General features: G+C 36.8%; 1 pseudogene; it reads left to right on the plus strand.

The window, feature by feature from the left end:
- Positions 1-17,937: 17,937 nt before the first annotated feature.
- On the plus strand, positions 17,938-18,168 carry LOC113918842 (annotated as a pseudogene).
- Positions 18,169-19,806: the final 1,638 nt, after the last annotated feature.

Below are 19,806 nucleotides of genomic sequence, written 5' to 3' on the forward strand. Positions count from 1 at the left end.
GGAGATAAAGGGATAAAGGAGCAGATTCAGGCCCTGGGGGCCACCCTAAATAAATTACAAAAGTACACCATTGAGAGGACCCCAATCTCCTTAGGGTGTCAGGTACACTCCTGAGACAGGGGACTCAGTTTGCACCTCAAACAGTGCAGTGACATCCAGATTTCCTTGTCATGTAATGTCACCCCATCCTCTTGCTCTAACAATCACTGTATACCGCTCACCCTCTCAGTCTTAGAACCCAATGCCACATCATGGGCTACAGGAACCATTCTCCTGTTGGGCCAATATCCCTATGGGGACTGACCCCATGGCCAAATTTATGATTAAGTCCATGTTCACTCCAAGCCTTACAGTCAACCCCCAGAGTCAGACAGAAATTAACTTGCCCTGGCACATTCCTGGGTCCCCCATCCACATGCAGCAAGCATCTATAGTGCAACTGTTAGGTGTGATTAATGCCTCCCACCCAGCGCTTAACCACTCTTATCCACCCCTAGCATCTGACTGCTGAATCTGTATGAAGCCCAGTCCTGTCCAATACCTAGGTGTCATCCTCAACCAATCTACCGTGTCGCCTCCTACCTCAGCACTGGAGACCTCAGATTATCCCTTTCTGGATCCAGTACTGCTGTATGGCAACTCTTTCCCTCCCATCACGGGCCACAGTCGGGTCTGTGTACCTAACACCACTTTTCTGGCTTGTGATCAAGGTGTATACATCTGCATCACCCTGCACAGTCAATCATGCACGCTTGTCAGTTTCTTACCCTATCTTTTAGTCCTTCCCCGGGAGCGATGCCCCAGTCATATGGAGACCTCCTAGCCACTCTTGATGCTCCCCCATGGCCATCCCTCTTATCGTGAGCCTGCTGGTCGCATCAGGTGTTGTCCTCGGTGCCACTGGCATTGGGATGTCTCAGGTTCAGTACCAGGGGTTAACTCAACAACACATGGTGGATTTTTCCTCCCTCACTCAGTTGGCCCTGGCCCAGCAGTGCCAACTCAATTCGCTGGCCTCAGTGGTCCTCCAAAACAGGCACGGGCTCTACTTGCTCATGGCCATGCAAGTGGGACTCTGCCTCTTCTTACAGGAGGAACGTTGTTTCAATGCTAATGAGTCGGGGGTGATCCAAGAAACTCTGACCGAATTACAAGAATGAGTACATTGCCAGTGGGAAACACTCTAGCGGACAACTTGGTGGGATACCCTCTCACAATGTTTCCCTTGGTTCATCCTCCTTGTCGGCCCCCTCCTATTGCTTCTCCTCATAGTAGCATTTGGTTCTTGTATTCTTAATGGCCTTACTAGGTTTGTCACTACTCAAATTGCTAAAATCAGACTCCAGTTACTCCTTTCGCACTATCACCCCTTAGAAGATGAAGACGATGCCCTCTAAAGTAGGTGTTTAAAAGGGCATCAAAGGGGGAATGATAAGGAGAATCTGTGTCCTAAGATGGCCCACCGAGCCAGCGAGAGAATCCCAGTCCTTGCCCCAGGGCTCTTCTGGGTTCTTCTCCCTGACCTGCTTCACACACATGCTAAAAGTGCCAAGTATGTGGAAGTAGAAGTGTATAAATTGCCCCCTTTGTTTGTGCTCGGGGCTCAGATCTTTGGAGACCACTCTCCTCTGAGCCCGCTGGTGTTAAATAAACCTCCTATCCTCCAAGATTTCCGGGTGCCACTTGGTCCTTCTGTCGGGCGATCCAGCCCAGGTTCCATAACAAATCTACCCTAAATTAGCGAGGGACCAACCCACCAGCTAACTGAAGAAGCGTAAGTGTGCCCAGTGGAGATCAGCTAACTACCCACCTGACCCACAAAACAGTAAGCCAAGAAAAAGAAAGGGGAGGGGTTATTGTTTTAAACGGCTAAGTGCTGGATAGTTTATTATATAGCAATGATGAATTGATGTGCCTCTTTCTGTCATTTACAGAAGTCTCTTCTTTTTCTCATTCTTACAAGTCCACAGGCCATGGCTAGAAAACTTTAAAATCATCTAAAGGCCGTTGGAAGAGAATATAGCTAATGGTAAAGACTGTATCCATATGTCATTGCTCTGATTCACTATAACTTCCTCTGCTTAATGAATATTATTATTTTCATAAACACAAGAGAGAAAAGAAAGTAAAAAAGATCCCTTGTCCCACGGCTTTCCAGCTGTAATATTACTGACCATGGGGGTCAAGCATCTGAGTCCACCATCCATACTGACTTGGGGTCATCAGCCTTGAGGGTCTTACTTGTGTCTTTTCCCACACAGGTCTTACTTGTGTCTTTTCCCACACTGTGTTCTACATAGTCCTTCGCTATATTAACACACCATAGTGACTCAAATACAATTATCTGAAATGAAATAGAATTCATTTGAACCCATTAGTGTTTCAGGGAAGATACAGTGCCTTCCTCATCCAGCAGTTGCATTCAGGTTTCACACATACCACAGAGCTTTCTGAATAGGCTTGAAATACTTTATAATGTCTTAGACATTTGGTCAGGATGGTGCAGAATCCATCAGCTGTCATGGAATTTTCAATCTCAATTTAGGAAAATCTCAAAGTTCCAAGAGAATTATATTAGCAGGTACTCTGAATAGACCCCACATGCGGGGGTCCTGGAAAGTCCTGGACTGAAGAAGAAACCTCTCAGCTACTGTCTAAATTCTTAGTCCTAAATCCATGAATTAAAATTCTTTGGGTACAGGCTGTGATCTGAGAACTGATTACTCACCAGGCCTTTTTACATAAGCTCAATATCCTAGAGAGCAGACAACTTTTCTGGACTTGTGCATAAGAGCTACACCAAATGTAAAGCTATAGTATAATAATCAATATCTCTTTTCAGGACGTTGCCCTTAGATGCCCTCTGCTGAGGCCCCTGCTCACCTCATCATTCATCACTGCCCACTCCATTGTACTTCAGCCATCCTGAGCACTTCCCTCCATTTCCTGCTTCTGTGCCCCCACACATCTTATCATTCTGGCCTGAACTATACTTCTAGATGTTCTCCAGGTGACCACATTTTCAACTTTCAAAACTCAGTCCAAGTACATCCTCTTCTGTAAAGTCCTTCCCAACTGCCTCCCTGCATGCTCTTCTCTAAGTAGACTTCTTTATTTCATCACAATTTCTTCTGTGAGTGTGTGTGAGTGTGTGTGCGTGTGCACACAGTATTTTCTTGTTGTCTTTATGGGGCAGTTTTGCCAGATTTTATTAACAGATTTTCACCTCTTTAAAGGCAGGAACCATTATTCATTAACTTTTTTTTTATGTGGAATTTCCGGCTTAGTGACTGACATATATTGATATTCAACGAGTGTTTACTAAAAAATGTATAAGTGAATATCCTTATATTGTCTCACATTCTCCTTTTTAGAAGAAATGCTTAAATAATTTTAAACATATGATTTTTCCACTGTGGTAGGTTTAAATGAGTATTATTTCATTATGGTTCGTTACTTAATATCTCCACAGTGAAAGGACAGACTCTCATGAGCAGCAGTATTTTATAGTATCTAAGGGAAATATATTTTCTTTTTTTAGTCAGAGGTTTGTGCTTTAAGCCAATAATAAGACAGAAGATCATTTACATTGCTGACTCATGCTTTATTCAGTTAAAATTTTTATTAATGGAATGAAATTCTATATATAAGTGTGAGGAATAAGCAAGAAATGCATATACTTAAGCATATATATAAAAGTAATAAGTAGTCATAGATAATAATGCATAAAATTTATTTTAAAAGCACTTTGAATCAGGAAAAAAATACCATATGGATTATATCAGCAAGTGACTAAATCACTGTGATCAGATTTAAATTCTCTTCGTTTTAGCTTTTTTTTTTGAGGTAAAAAATAAGGGTAACAATATACAATTCTACTATTCCTGAGATTGTAGTTTGGAGTGAGGAAAAAAATATAGTCTAGAGTAAGAATTTTGATCACTTTAGGAAAATGGCAAGCAACATGTATAGGAGACATATATGCAGCCATCATGATATAAATAATATATTTTAACTTGGAAATCAATGTGTGATGAGTTGAGCTGACATGACGTTAAAATGTCAGTATCCAAAATCTATAAAGAACTTATCAAACTCAACACCCAAAGAACAAATAATCCAATCAAGAAATGGGCAGAAGACATGAACAGACATTTTTCCAAAGAAGACATCCAAATGGCCAACAGACACATGAAAAAGTGCTCAACATCGCCCAGCATCAGGGAAATCCAAATCAAAACCTCAATGAGATACCACCTCACACCAGTCAGAATGGCTAAACTTAACAAGTCAGGAAACAACAGATGTTGGCGGGGATGCGGAGAAAGGGGAACCCTCCTACACTGTTGGTGGGAATGCAAGCTGGTGCAACCACTCTGGAAAACAGTATGGAGGTTCCTCAAAAAGTTGAAAATAGAGCTACCATATGATCCAGCAATTGCACTACTGGGTATTTACCCCAAAGATACAAATGTAGGGATCCGAAGGGGTACATGCACCCCGATGTTTATAGCAGCAATGTCCACAATAGCCAAACTGTGGAAAGAGCCAAGATGTCCAATGACAGATGAATGGATAAAGAAGATGTGGTATATATACACAATGGAATATTATGTAGCCATCAAAAGGAATGAGCTCTTGCCATTTGCAACGACGTGGATGGAACTGGAGGGTGTTATGCTGAGTGAAATAAGTGAATCAGAGAAAGACATGTATCATATGACCTCACTGATATGAGGAATTCTTAATCTCAGGAAACAAACTGAGGTTTGCTGGAGTAGGGGTGGGGTGGGAGGGATGGGGTGGCTGGGTGATAGACATTGGGGAGGGTATGTGCTATGGTGAGCGCTGTGAATTGTGCAAGACTGTTGAATCACAGATCTGTACCTCTGAAACAAGTAATGCAATATACGTTAAGAAAAAAAAAGAAGAAGAGGATAGCAGGAGGGGAAGAATGAAAGGGAGTATGTTGGAGGGGGAGACGAACCATGAGAGACAATGGACTATGAGAAAAAACTGAGGGTTCTAGAGGGGAGGGGCGTGGGGGGATGGGTTAGCCTGGTGATGGGTATTAAAGAGGGCACATTCTGCGTGGAGCACTGGGTGTTATGCACAAACAATAAATCATGGAACACTACATCAAAAACTAATGAGGTAATGTATGGTGATTAACATAACAATAAAAAAATTTTAAAAAATGTCAGGATATCTCAAAGCCTCTCATGAATATGAGCCATGTAATATAAGCTGATTCATTCTCACTTGTTGGCAAACTTGAAGAATGTGACAGTATCTTCAATGGAGAGTAAAGAAAATTGCCCAAATATATTAGGAAGAAAAGCCTGCTGATGAGAAAAAAGAAATATTCTTGCGTCTAAATTATTTAGGCTGGCTTTCAGCATTGGTCAGGTTTCCTGAGTACTTTTCAACTCCTCCTCCATTTATATTAATACATAAATCTACATATAGGCTTGACCCAAGAAAAGTACTGGGGGTAGAGTAAAGAGCAGGAAGGCAGGGAGAAGCCATGTTATTCTTTCACTCTTTCCCAGTTTTCAGATGCTTTTCTGCAATATCTATGTTATAGGTTTGCCCTGCTATCTCCAAAAGTAGAGCTTTCCCATGAAAACCTTTATAAACTGAAATGGCATAAAGAAGCAATTACCATTAAATTATATGGAAAATTGTTTTAGGATTCCCAGACCTAGACCCAAAACATAAACCTCTCTTAGGTTTTTCCGATACCTTGGGATATATCTTGCTAATAGATGTACAAAGTTAAGTCGAGGCAAAGCACAGACGCTCACAGACACAATTCAAAACTAGGGCAGCCTGATGCCGAGATGCTGAATATGGGTTCTCCGGGAAGGAGTTTGGAGGTGTCCCTCTCCCTGCTGCTGGTGCAAGCTGCCTACTATAAGGCTAGCTGCAAAACACACACTGAACACTCTTTTAGCCTTTCACCTTTTTTCATAAAAACAAAAATCCTCTTCAGATTTCTCTGGTTTTCAAAGACAGGTACTAATGTAGACCTTTTTGTAAAAGCAAGTGACACAAAGTAAACTTTCAAAAAACAAGGGATACCTGTACCTTTGTAGCTCCCTTTCAACCAATTCACTGGCACCCTTTAAAGTTCCTCTACCCACTGCATGGATCAGTGGATTTGCAATCACCAGTGAGAGTTGTTTGTTTGTCACTGGGATCAAATGAAAAACAAAACAGTCTCTCCTCTTGCCAAACAAGTGTTTCACAGTTCTATGAACTGGCAATAATTCTACCTGCATTTGACTTTTATGCCACAAATTTTAAGATAGAAAACCAGGTTGTTGCTGAATTCTTACATGATAAGGGATATTCCCTTATAATTTCAATACCTAAGGGATACATCCTTTTCTCTCTTTCCAAATTGATGTAAAGGGAAATAAACACTCCATTGATACTATCACATCAGTACACCCCTGAATTTTAAATATAGCAGTACAGAAAAGAGAAATTATTACCACTCAAAGAGGGATAAGATATTTTGAGGTTAAAAAATGATAAAGTAGTGTTAGAAATGATTGCAATTAAAAGAACAGCATAACGGTATTATTTAGTCTGACAACTCTGTTGGCCTTTTTAATTACATGGGCCCTACAAAGGAAGAAGAAAGATACTGTCATCAGATTCCGTAAGAGCCTCCATTCACTGTGATTATGCAATAAGAAGATCCAGTAAGTATTGAAGAAGGTTAACTTTTGAGAGAGTTGATTATAACAATATGAGACATTCAGGGGAAATCACTAACAATTTCTGGCTTTTGTCACATACGCCATAAATTGCATGTACATCAGTACAATTGCATTTAAACAAAATTTAATTTAAATGTGTTATGTCATTTTAAAGAAGAACATTTCTTATTTAATTACTAAGATTCCACAAACTCTCAAATGCTATCTTTAAAAATATATCCAAAGTATACTCAATTGCACGAAGACATTTTGTCACGTGATGACTTTCCTGTGAAAATAAGGACCCTTTCAACAATGAAAATCTTCTCAATCTCTTTAGGCGTTTCTTCCTCAGTGCTTGTGGGAGATTAGGTGGTCCATTCAGGCACTCTTCTTTCTTAGGATGGCATTTTCTATGGAGCATTCAATCTTTTGTATTATCACTTAATCTGCAACACAGAAATACTAGTAATTACCTGAGGATCATCTCGAATTCAGGGCCACTAAATACTTGTCAATAGATCAACATAAAGAAATATTATTCATGATGTGCTGCCTGATGCCTATTGTGCATCTTATCTCTAGACCTACTTTGTCCTGTATGGTAGCCACTAGCCACATGTGGCTCTTGAGCAGTTGAAATGTGGCAAGTCCAAACTGAAATGTACTGTAGGTCTTAAATACACACCAGATTTTTAAAGACTTCGTACCAACAACAAAATGTAAAATAGCTCATCAATAATTTTTGTATCTATTACATGTTGAAATGAGAATATTTTGGTTATATGAGGTTGAATAAAATATATTAAAATTATTTTTATCTTTTTAAAAAATGTTGCTATTACAAAATTTAAAATGACATAGCTAGTTCACATTTGTGGCTTACGTTATATTTCTGTGGACATCACTATTCTACAACAGATTCTTTAGAGTCTCAGGCACCTTCTAAAATCAAACAACAGTATGTATACATAGTGAGTTCATGTTCCTGTTAATTCTGTCCATTAACTACAGGTTAAAATTTCATGCTCTGGATAATTTACAATCTACCTTTGTATTAAATAAATACCAAATGCCATACTTGCATTATTTTTGTCTATTAACTCATCACCTAAAGTTTGCTTTTGTGAACATATTTGGAGGTAATAACCATAGGCATTGATTTCAGAATGATATAAAAAAATGGCCCAAGTTCTTTACTGTATTTAGCAAGGGTGTTGTTAAGATGTTGGTCATTGTATAATAAGGCTCCAGAGACATACTACATTTCATATTACAGATGCATTCCTGAAACATTATGGGCAAATAATCTTGTAAATTTAAGTATGTTTTCACTTGACAAGCTCATATTTAAAAGTAACCTCTAGTAAATCTTTTAATAAATTAAATGATAAAATTAATCACTTTGTTGCTCACTATTTGACCAAGACCTTCATTTAACCTCTAGAAAAAAAATAAGAATAATCCCCAAATACCTGAAATACAACATGTCATTTGAAAAAAGACTAAACCTTGATTAATTTCTCCTCTAAATTCCTTTCTGATGACTCACAGCTTCTCCAGCTCTGTTGAAGCCAGAATGCTGAAACAAATAAACAAACAGAGTCCTTAGATTTCATTGGTTTCCATTTCTTTATTCATAGAAGTAGCAGATTGTATTCAGTGATCTTCGAAGTCCCTCTTATCTCTAATTTTCTGTGACATTTTCTTCTAAATCCAGATGTTTAATGTATTGAATATCCTTAAAGCAGAAGATATAATATTTAATATGGTTTGTGATTCAAGACTAAACTATAATCATAAGTTTTGTTTGCTCCAATACAATAATTATGTAATCCTCTTCATATTTGAGGAGTGTTTGGCTTTAAGTTTTGTTTATTTTGAACAATGACACTTGCAAAATATCTGTAGAGTTGGCAGAAGCTACTCAAGGTTGAGAAGTAGGGAATCTGGAACAACTGATTAAAAACTTTCTATTTTTTCCACTTAAATATTTTTGTTATTTCTTGTTTTCTTTTTTCTTTCTCTTTCCCTTTTCATCCATTCTGAATTTATCAAAGGAATTGACTTGAGGTGCTAGAGATACAGAAACTTCCTCTATCCTAGAGAATTTATTGCTTTCAAAAGAAGACTGAATAAAATCCATTTCAATAGCAGGGTGCTCATTATAAAAATTGAAATTTAAAGCTTTTTAAACATCCTCTAGCTGGATAAAATATGGCTGGCACTGAGTTTCTGCAATGGAGTAAAAGGAATACACTGATTTTTTTCCTTTTTACATTTTTATTTAATCCAGTTAGTTAACGTACAGTGTAATATTAGCTCTGGTAGTAGAATTTTGTGATTAATCATTTACATGCAATACCCAGTGCTGATCACAAGTGCCCTCCTTAATGCCCATCACTCTTTTAGCCTATCCCCCCCCACCCGACTTCCCCTCCAACAAACTTCAGTTTGTTCTATGTAGTTAAGAGTCTTTTTTAGTTTGCCTCTCTCTCCTTTTCCCTCCCCCCGACGTTCATCTGTTTCATTTCTTATATTCCACATATGAGTGAAATCCTTTGGTACACACTGATAATTAACAATATCTTTTGTTTGTCTCAAGGCATGAGGTGTTTGCTTATAGTCTCATTTGCCTTAGTTCATATGGGTAGTGACCTCAGGAATTGCTGGGAGGGTGGTGGTGGTGGTGGTCATAGCAATTCTTCTAATTTCACAAGTACATCAAGGTTTGCCTGGCTATGGTGAGCTTGTCCCTGAATGCTTTGTGGACCAAGGATTGCACCATAGATTTGGGTGCAGGGACAATGATTGCTTTTTGTTGGGAAACTTGGGAAACTTTTATTGAAGACTTCCCAGAGCCAGTGATGAAATACGAGTATACTCCCTTTACAATTTAACTTTTTTTTTCATTATTTATTTGTCAGAGAGAGAGAGAGAGAGAGAGAGAGAGAGAGAGAGAGAGAGAACAAACAGGGAGATCAACAGGCAGAGAGAGAGGGAGAAGCAGGCTTCCCGCTGAGCAGGGAGACCCATGCGGGGTTCTATCACAGGACCCTGGGATCATGACCCGAGCCGAAGGCAGATGCTCAACAGACTGAGCTACCCAGGTGTTCCTACAATTTAACTTTTTAAAAGATAAATAATTCTTAAAGTCTAACAGGTGTTAAACATTTTTTCAGTTGTTTGTTAATTGGGGAAAGTGAGTTTATTTATTTTTTTTAAAGATTTTATTTATTTGAGAGAGAGAGAGAGAGTGAGAGAGTGCACGAGATGGGGTAGGGTCAGAGGAAGAAGCAGACTCCCCACTGAGCAGGGAGCCCGATGCGGGACTTGATCCTGGGACTCCAGGATCATGACCTGAGCCGAAGGCAGTCATTTAACCAACTGAGCCACCCAGGCGCCCCGGGGAAAGTGAGTTTAACATAGGAAGCTTTTCCAGGATATTTGAGAGTTTACAACTGTGGTTGAAAATAATCTGAATATTAATGCTGAGGGGAGAAGACATTACAAGTCCAGAATCAAGGAAGCATTGGCCAAGTAGGAGCATCAGTTTTGTTGTGCCACGACGAACCATCCCCAAACTCTTAAACTATAGCGGCCTTCTGGCCTTTACCAAGAAGTCTCATTTTAAATATGGTTCACATTAGCAATGGATTTCAACCTGTCCTCTAACCTGGAAGGATCTTCTAATTCCTGGCAAGAATCAGGCAAAAGGTCTGATACTTCTGCACAGTCAACAGATCAGTAAAATTTCGTTGCCATTGTGATGAAAAAGAAACAGCAACAGTTCCCTGCTTTCAGACTTGGAAAAGCAATGCAGAAATACCAGTCTGTGGTTTCACTTGGCATTCCAGAGCAGTGAAAGTGATCTCACTTGCATGTTTGAGAAATCAAGTCACACTGCTTTTACTGATATTAATTGGCAAATGACATGGTGAATGACCTGGGAATTCAATGTAGTTTTGCATCAATTATTGCATAAATCATACAGCTGTTACATATTGCTTTTCTTCCAGGGAAGAAAGCAAAAATTAGCTAGGGAAAGAAAAAAAAAAAAAAAAAAGGGAAGAAGAAACAATGTTGTGTAGCAATGTTTTTCCCTGATGACTTCTGAAATGTATTTGTTTCAAAGAAGTCTTGAAACCACAGCAAGATGATTTTCTTCTTAGAAATACCGAAGATTATGATCTAAAAACAGTTTCAGAATGTGGTTCCCTGATCCCTGCTTCCTCCCAACATCATACTATCTTTCTTATATATAGCTTTCTGGTTTGGGGAAGGAGACTGGAATATGTCAACAATAAAGAACAATTCTTGTCATAACTAATAGGTTGTATTGAGGCAGGATGGAATTATTCCTTCCTGAGCCTGCCCATCCTGAAACTAATCTCTGTGTTTGAAGTGGATTGAAGTTGTAAGGAGTGCAGTATAAGAAAATGGCAAACAGCCTACATAGTATGCCTTTAGGGAATGCTCAGGTATGCTTTCTTCCAGTGAATTCTATTCCCAATACTAAGACTTCAAATTTTATGAGGAGATAATTCTTTTTCCCATTTGGGAGAGTTAGCAATATAATGAGGTATATAGATTTTATTGGCATCGATTCATGGCTGTTTATCCAAAAAAAAAAAAAAATCATGCTTAAAAAACATACCTGAGTTACAATCAAACTGATGATTGTCAGCAGCAACAGTTCAATGTTAAAATTTTATACCAGTAATGTGAGGAATCTGTGATGTCACCATGAAGGTGGCTTCATCTTCAATGAGGTCAAAGATTTTTGTGTACTGCTTTACTCATAAGAAAGACTTTGCAAGTAAATATAGGGTAGCATCCATTTGGATTTTAAGTGTCCATTTCACAATATAAGGTTTTCAAAGTAAATATGCATTGTAAATATACATTTACTAGCATGAATAGTCATTGAAATCATAGTAATGCAGTCAAAATTTAATTTTGCAAAATTAAAAGAATGAAAGGCATCATATTTATCAGTTAATAATCAAGCTCTTAATGTTATACTCTGAAGCAAAAGATTATATTAAACTTCTGTAATATGGTAGGTTTCTTAAGAAAAAACAATTACTAAAATTAGCATGAAAATTTGGTCAAAATCGTATTTTATTTTTTGTGAGAGAATCATTTATTTTGACCCATTGCATAAAATTATGTATTGATGCAATTTATTTTTATTATGAAAATAATGATTCTTTTTATCCAGCTATTATATCTACTTCCATCCACCTCCATCGGTTTAGTCTTGTGTTCCCAACTGGTTGCTACATTCCCATTTTCTTGTGATACTCATTTCATTTTGGAGGCTGTGGTCATTCCAGAGGCTAAATTTACACTGATTTGCTGATTGAAAGAAATGTTTCACACTCTGCCTTAGGATAATACTGTATTGGACTAATGTGAAAATAAAATAGATTTGCCTTATTTTGATCATCTAAAGCTCCTCTGTCCAATTTGGTAGCCTTTAGCCACATGTGGCTATTTAAGTTTAAGTTATTAAAATCAACAGTTCTTTTCCTCAATAGCTGTATTTAAAGTGCTCAATAGCCACATATAGTTAGTAGCTACCATATTGGACAATGTAAAGCATTTCCAGCTTGCAAAAATTTCTACTGGAGAGCACGGATACTTTATGTGTATAAACAAATGTATATGTCTTCTGCAACCTCTTTTGGACACATCTAATAGAACTTTATATTATTTTCGTGAACAGAAGAGAGTAATGACTCTACCTCTCCAGAGAAACTCTTTAATAACAAACCCAGAAGGCCCAAATATGAAAGGTAGAGCAATAAACTAAAATTACATTCTCCTAGGAGACTAATAAATTACTCTATTGCCTTTATCTTCTTGACTTTCCGCTATCTTCCCTCCCTCCTCTACCCCTAACTGTTTCATAACCCAAGTTTATGTTATTTGGCCATTTACTTTTTTTAGTTCTTTTAAACAAATAGAACTATTAAAAGATAATCTCTGTTAGGGATTCTCTAAATTCCTTTCTTCACTCACCATTTCGGCTGCATCTCCGTGGACAAAACTGACCTCCCAACAGAAAACAAAGTTTGCACACTATCAGATGGTTGGAATCCTAATGGCAAATGTACAGTCTAAGCTTATTCTTCATTCTTTAATTATTCAATTTATTACCATATCAATTTGTTATGTATCACTATGTTTCAGGAACTGTTCTTGGAAACTAGAGCAACATCAAAAAACATCCTGTCTTCATAGAAGTTATGTTGTATTGCATATGCATTTATGTATTGGGGGAAATGAAGCTTACACTGGAGTGGAGTCAATATGGACCTTCTGGACTACAGCCTTAAATGGTTTATAATAAAAATTCTTACTGATGCAAGTTTGTATTTCTTCTTTATTTTACATAAAAAACAATGAAATAAATCTTATTAAAATAGTAAGAAGAAGCATATAGGTTCATGATAACCATATGTATTTTTATCAAAATGTGCATTTACTTTGTACAAAATGTTCATACAAATGATAAATTTAAATTCAAGGCAAGTAAAGCATTGGAAGTAAAGTATATGCAATTGTTACACCTTTGAATGGTGACAGATGGTAAATGGGTTTACTGTGGTGACCATTTCCTGACGTATATAAATATTGAATTCCTATGTTATACACTGGAAACTAATACATTGTATTTCAATTATTCTTCAAAAACAGAGAAAGCATATATACATATGTTTGTCTGTGTGTATATATATTATAAATTTTAAAATTTTAAGTTAATACACACACACACACACACACACATACAAACACATATATATCTTCTTCCAAGGATAAAAAGCTGTTCAATATATTTTGTTTAATTATGCTTTAAAGTTCTAAAATTATACTATAAAGCTTACCATAAAAATATTCCAAATCTCATTAATTCATTCATCCATTCAACACACATTTATTGGGCACCTCCCACATGCCATATGCTATTATAGATAAAAAGATTAGTTTTTCATTTTATATTCAACAATAATATAAACAACAATATTAGGTCTTCACAGGCCAAATGTGATTTTAAATTTAGTGCTTTAAATAGGACATTAGAAAAAACTGTCTGTTTTGATTTGCTTTTTTACATTTGTCCTTTTGAAATAGTAAAATGGAAAAGTTCTTTTTCTTTTGATAAAATAAGCCATGTTTTTAGCTTTTTGTTATCATGCACATGTGCCTTTTAACATTTAAGTTTTCTTGAGCACTTACAGACATTGAGCCTTCTTTGTATTAATTGCCACCTCCATCATTTTTGGATTTTCTTATAGCTTTCATTCCAATTCGGATTACAAAGTCCTTCTTCCCAGATCCCTGCTCTCTTCCTCAACCCCCGTAATTTACCATCATCTTTTTTTCTTTCAAAGATTTTATATGTTTATTTGAGAGAAAGAGTGAGAGAGAGCATGAGAGGCGAGAGGGTCAGAGGGAGAAGCAGACTCCCCGCTGAGCGGGGAGCCCGATGCGGGACTCGATTCCGGGACTCCAGGATCATGACCTGAGCCGAAGGCAGTCGCTTAACCAACTGAGCCACCCAGGTGCCCCTTACCATCTTCTATTTAGGCTATAATCAATTGTTGAATTCTGATAGAAGTATTTTTCTCATACACCCTTTGAATGCATCATTTCCTAACTTAACTATTTCTTTACACTGGGTGTTTAATTCTAAGATTATAATTTTTCTCTTTTAGTTTTTAATGTGATTAATTACACTGATTGATTTCTGAAAATTGAACCAATCTTGCTCTCTTGTAATTAACCTCACTTGATTTGGGTCTATTATCTTTTTTATGAATTGTTGGCTTTGTTTTGCTGGTATTTTCCTAAAAATTTTTGCCTCTATGTTTCTAATTGATATTGTCATTAATTGATTTTCTTTTAATGTGTTTGTCAGGTTTTGTTTGCCTCATAAAACAAGTTGGGAAGTATTCCTGCCTCTTAGATGTTCAAAAAGAGTTTATATAAGAAGTTTGTGTAAGATCAACTTTATTTCCTCCTTAGGTGTTTGATAGAATACACTAGTGAAGACATGTGGTACTAATAATGGTTTCTTTCAGTGAAGATTTTTAATTACTTATGAAAGCTTTCTTTCTATGATAAGTTTCATCTACAATGTTGAATTTATTGCATAAAATGTTTCATAATATTCCCTCTTTAATGTCTTTAAGATTTGTAAAGATGTTACTTCTGTTATTCTCGATAGTGGCAATTTGTGCATTTTATTCTTTTTTTGAATAATCTAGCAGTTTATCAATTAAATTAATATTTTCACCAATTTTTGATTTGTTGATTTTTTCTCTCTAGCTTGTTTCCAATTTTATTGTTTTCCTGGATTCGTTGCTTTTTTGTTTGTTTGTTTGTTTTACTTTTCTTTTACTTAATTTGAATTTGATTTGCTCTTCTTTTTTTACTAGCCTCTTAAGATAGAAGCTTAGATCATCTATTTAAAAACTTTTTTCTTTCCTAATATAGAATTTCAAGTTATAATTTTTCATCTAGGTCCTGCTTTAGAGGTCTCCCATCATTTTTAATATGTTGTGTTTACATTGTCATTCAGTTCAAAGTATTTTCTAATATCTCTTGTGAATTCTTCTTTGACCTGTGGATTATTTAGAAGTATGTTGCTCATTTCCAAATATTTGAAGATTTTATTACTGTTGTATTTTAATTTAATTTTGTTATGTTCCTTTATATGTCTAGTAAATTTTTAAATATACCCTACACATTGTAAATGATAAATTGAAGAGGGCTTTGTCTCTATTTTATCCTTGGTATGAGATCCCTCTGCTAAATCTTGGTGGAGGCAGCCAGCCAAGTGCACCTCCTCCCATTAATTACATACCGATCACTTTCTAATTTTTTCTCTCAGATTTACTTAACTCATTTATGCCCCCAATTTTGTCCCTGTAAGCTTTTTAAAAATGCTGGCACCTCCCCTTGAGCACTTCGCACATAGTCATTTTTCAAAGTCCTTCTTTCATGATTTTAGAGTCGATATATTGAGTTCTTGACTTTGACATACAATTTCAGATTCTTCTCTCTCTCTCTCTCTCTCTCTATATATATATATATATATATACACCAGTCTTACAAACCCTTTAGTATTCCCTTTATTCATAGTCCATTATTTTCCATAGATAGATCAGACACAAATGCCTCCTAAAATAGCAGTGAATTTTTTTCCCTTAATATTCCTGTTCTAGACAGGAATTCTGCCTATTCTAAACAGAATTTTTGTTGCCCTAAAGCCAAATATTATTTCTATCCACCTATCAACCATAGACTTCTCAAGAATGCTGCCAAAACTTTACTTAAAAGGCAGCTTGTTTTACGTGCATGGTTAAGTATAACTGGTCCTACAGCACTTCTGTGACTTTCCTACCGAATCCAGGATCCCCACAAGAACTTCATGAACAAAGAACTGGAGGAGTTACACCAGCTAATGTCACCTTCCAGAAATTCTGAAAAATAATTCTCTTGAGAGTATTAGAAATACAAAAAGAGGAAGTATCACATTTCTTAAGTATCACAGAGATGTGTCCAACTAAGCCACTTTTAGATTTAATGAGAAATGCAGTTTTATATGCTATTTGCTCGTATTACCCTTTCTTTTTTAACATCTGTCTCATCCACTTTAAAATTATTATTATTATTATTGTCATATCGTAGGTATCTTTAATCATTCTCATATCCCGGAAGTCTTTTTTCTTGAAGCTGTGTAAATAAATACATTTACCTAACCTCTCTCAACATCAGACAACTTCCCTTTGTGATAGGGAGAGTAATTCTTATTTCATAAGACTTTTATGAAGATTAAATGAGAAAACACGTGTAAAACATCCAGCAAAGTGTTCAGGCTGTAGTAGCTGTTTAATACATATCAACTTTCTCCCCTGCCCCATTTAATTTTTTTCTTTTCATCGTATGGGTTCCATATTGGTAGACTCAGTGATGCCAGGGAAACATCTAATTACCCAAAGTCTATGATTTTAAACTGGCTTCATTTATTTAATTATTTTTTCCTTAAAACCCTTAAAAATACAATGACATTTTTCTTTCTAACAAGTTCTTTTACTTTACTCAGAGGTCCCTGAGGAAAAATCCTTAGGGAAGCTGATTTTTTTAAATAAATTTACAAATTCAATGTTTCATTCTTTTGCTGCCATTTTCCAACCTGTCAAACACATCTGTTTTGCTTTTGCCTCAGTGGGTTCTCTGCAGGAGCCGACTTCTTGACAGGATTACCCCAGCAATCTCATTTTTAGCTCTCACCCTGGCAGCTACCTCCTGAAATGCTTTAAGATATTTTACAGATTTTTCTGTTGGTGACTCTTGAGAGACTACTTTTATGGGGGATAAGATTCCTGAATTAAATCATCTGCTCAAGTGTCTTTCTAATTTCTATGTTCAGTCTTGTTCTTAAATGAATAATTTATGTTCTGTGGTTCCTGTGTAAAGGAAGGTGCAAACTTGCATCTCTCTTCAGGGGAGAACTCTGAGCAATCCTAACTCTTGGAAACTTAGCTGATGGTACCCTGAGCTCCAATGCATTAACAAATATGTTGTGGCCATAGGGTGCCTTTGAGACAGTGAGGAGATGTCAGATTCCCTTTGGGTCTGAGAAATCCACAAAAGACAGCATTCTCTGTTACTGAGACATTTTCCTCCAGAAACCAGGAATTTCTGTTTTACCACCTGCAAGCTTCACCTTCGTCAGTGCATTCTCCTAAATGACATGTGACACCTCCCACTTCAGAACAGCTTTATCACATTTTCTTCTCTACCACTGTAATGCCATTCAGTAGCCACCGTTCACTTTGACAATCCCACTAAGTTATAAATTTCCTATAGTTTGCGACTTCCTCTTTGAACCCATCCTTTTCACGGACAGAATCGACAAACCTATCTTCTGTGTCTTTTATGTATATTGCACACAGTTCCATTCTCTTTTTATGGTTTCGATATAGCACTTATGTTTAGATTTTGTCAGAGTTAAGATTCTCATCATGACATTATTGGATGTGTATAATTACTTCCTCTTTCTTCCTGCCGCTTATCTTTTCCTTTCTCCAATTCATCTTCTACACTGTCACCAGCATGCCTTTTTAAACACACAGAGCTGATTACATTATTCTCCTTTTAAAAATCATTGAGTAGGTTTTGGAGGCATCTTTGAGCTCGCCGAGTAGACACCATGAGCAAAGCTCATCCTCCCGAGTTGAAAAAATTTACAGACAAGAAATTATCATTGAAATGAAATGGTGGCAGACATGTCCAAGGAATACTGCGGGGGTTCGATCCATTTATGAATCTTGTGATAGATGAATGTGTGGAGATGGCAACTAGTGGGCAAGAGAACAATACTGGAATGGTGGTAATATGAGGAAATAGTATCATCATGCTAGAAGTCTTGGAGCGAGTATAAACAATGGGTGTGTTCATCAGAAGAGATCAACTGCTTCCACATGTCCCCTCCATAGTACCTGTTTTACTACAATATAAAAATCAGATCGTGTGCATTTTCATATTGAACTTTTTTGTTAAATAAACTTTTATAATAGTAAAAAGTAAAAAATCATTGCATAGGTCCTTGCTCCCCATAGGTAGAAGCTCTGCTCCTCAATGTGCCATAAAGGGTCTTTGCAATCTGACTCTTATCTCCCTTTTGAACTTCATCTTTTACCACTTCCAAAAATGCATCCACAGTCCAGTCTTCCTTCAAAACTCATAATACAATTTCATATTCTGTGATTTACATATTGTGCAACGTCTCTCTGGAATGCCATGGTGTTTTCAATCTCCTGATTTTACCTTTAAAATTAGTTCAAATATTAACCCTCCTAACATCCCATCCACACCTACTCTCTCACTATGTTCTTACCATTATTGTGTTCCTGAAGGTTTTTTTTTTGAATTGCTTATTAAGAAATTGCACAACTTGTACTTATATTTCTCTTTAAATTAGAGAAAGTTGTCTTGGAAAAAAGTCTTTGAAAGATGGCATATTTTTGTCCTCCACAGCATAGCCCATATTTGGCTACATAGCAAATATTTGCTAAATCAATGATTGGAGGAAAGAGTGTAACAGAAAGCAAATGAGAATATACTATATTAGTATGTGAAGTTATATTTTAGAAACAGATTAAAAACAGAACAAAACTGGTCTCTCAGGAAAAACAAGGATCAAAAGTATTAGGAAGGTGGAAAAATACCATCTGGAGGGACTGTGTGGGAAACTAGGGAGAATAAAAAGAAGAAATTATATAGGGGGGAGGTTTACAGCTCTGAATAAGTGTGACTAGCCATGCTGTGGCCTTTAGAATGTAAGGCTTGCCTCTCCCACTAGTGTGTATCTCCTTAGGGAACATGGAGTTCATGTAGCCAGACAGCTCCTTGGCCAGGCCTCTTCTGGCATTCTTAGGTAATTAACATTAAAGATGTTAGGGACTCAATAAAGGCATAAGTTTCCTCTAGTAGTACCATGTTTGAGTTGGCCAAGGGTCAGAGTATTCAAATAATCTGTTACTTAGATGACTTTGCCTGACACAAGAGGGTAAAGTCTGCAAAGATTGAGGGAAAAAAACAGAGTTAACAGAAGTCCTGCTTGCTTAAAAGAGTGGGGGAGAGGAAATAAAGAAGAAAAGAGAGCAACACAGTACACATTTGTAGTGGAAAAAGAGTACTGAACATAAAATCAGGAGCCCTGAGTTGCATATTGAATTTGCCAGTTTCTAGTTATGGTTCTCTGAAAAAAAAACATTTAATCTCTTCAATTCCCTGTAAAACTAAGACATTGATACCCACTTAGCAGTGGGTATAATGATTAAACTACTTTATGAGGGTAAAAGGAATCTGCATATGTTAACATACTGTATCAATTTAAGTATTTTTCACAATTTTGCCCATAGAAGTCTATTCTTTATTTTTTATTTTTATTTATTTATTTTTAAAGATTTTATTTATTTATTTTGACAGAGAGAGACAGCAAGAGAGGGAACACAAACAGGGGGCGTGGGAGAGGGAGAAGCAGACTTTCTGCTGAGCAGAGAGCCCGATGTGGGGC

This window comes from Zalophus californianus, chromosome 1, assembly GCF_009762305.2.
Source record: "Zalophus californianus isolate mZalCal1 chromosome 1, mZalCal1.pri.v2, whole genome shotgun sequence".
Lineage (NCBI taxonomy): Eukaryota > Metazoa > Chordata > Mammalia > Carnivora > Otariidae > Zalophus > Zalophus californianus.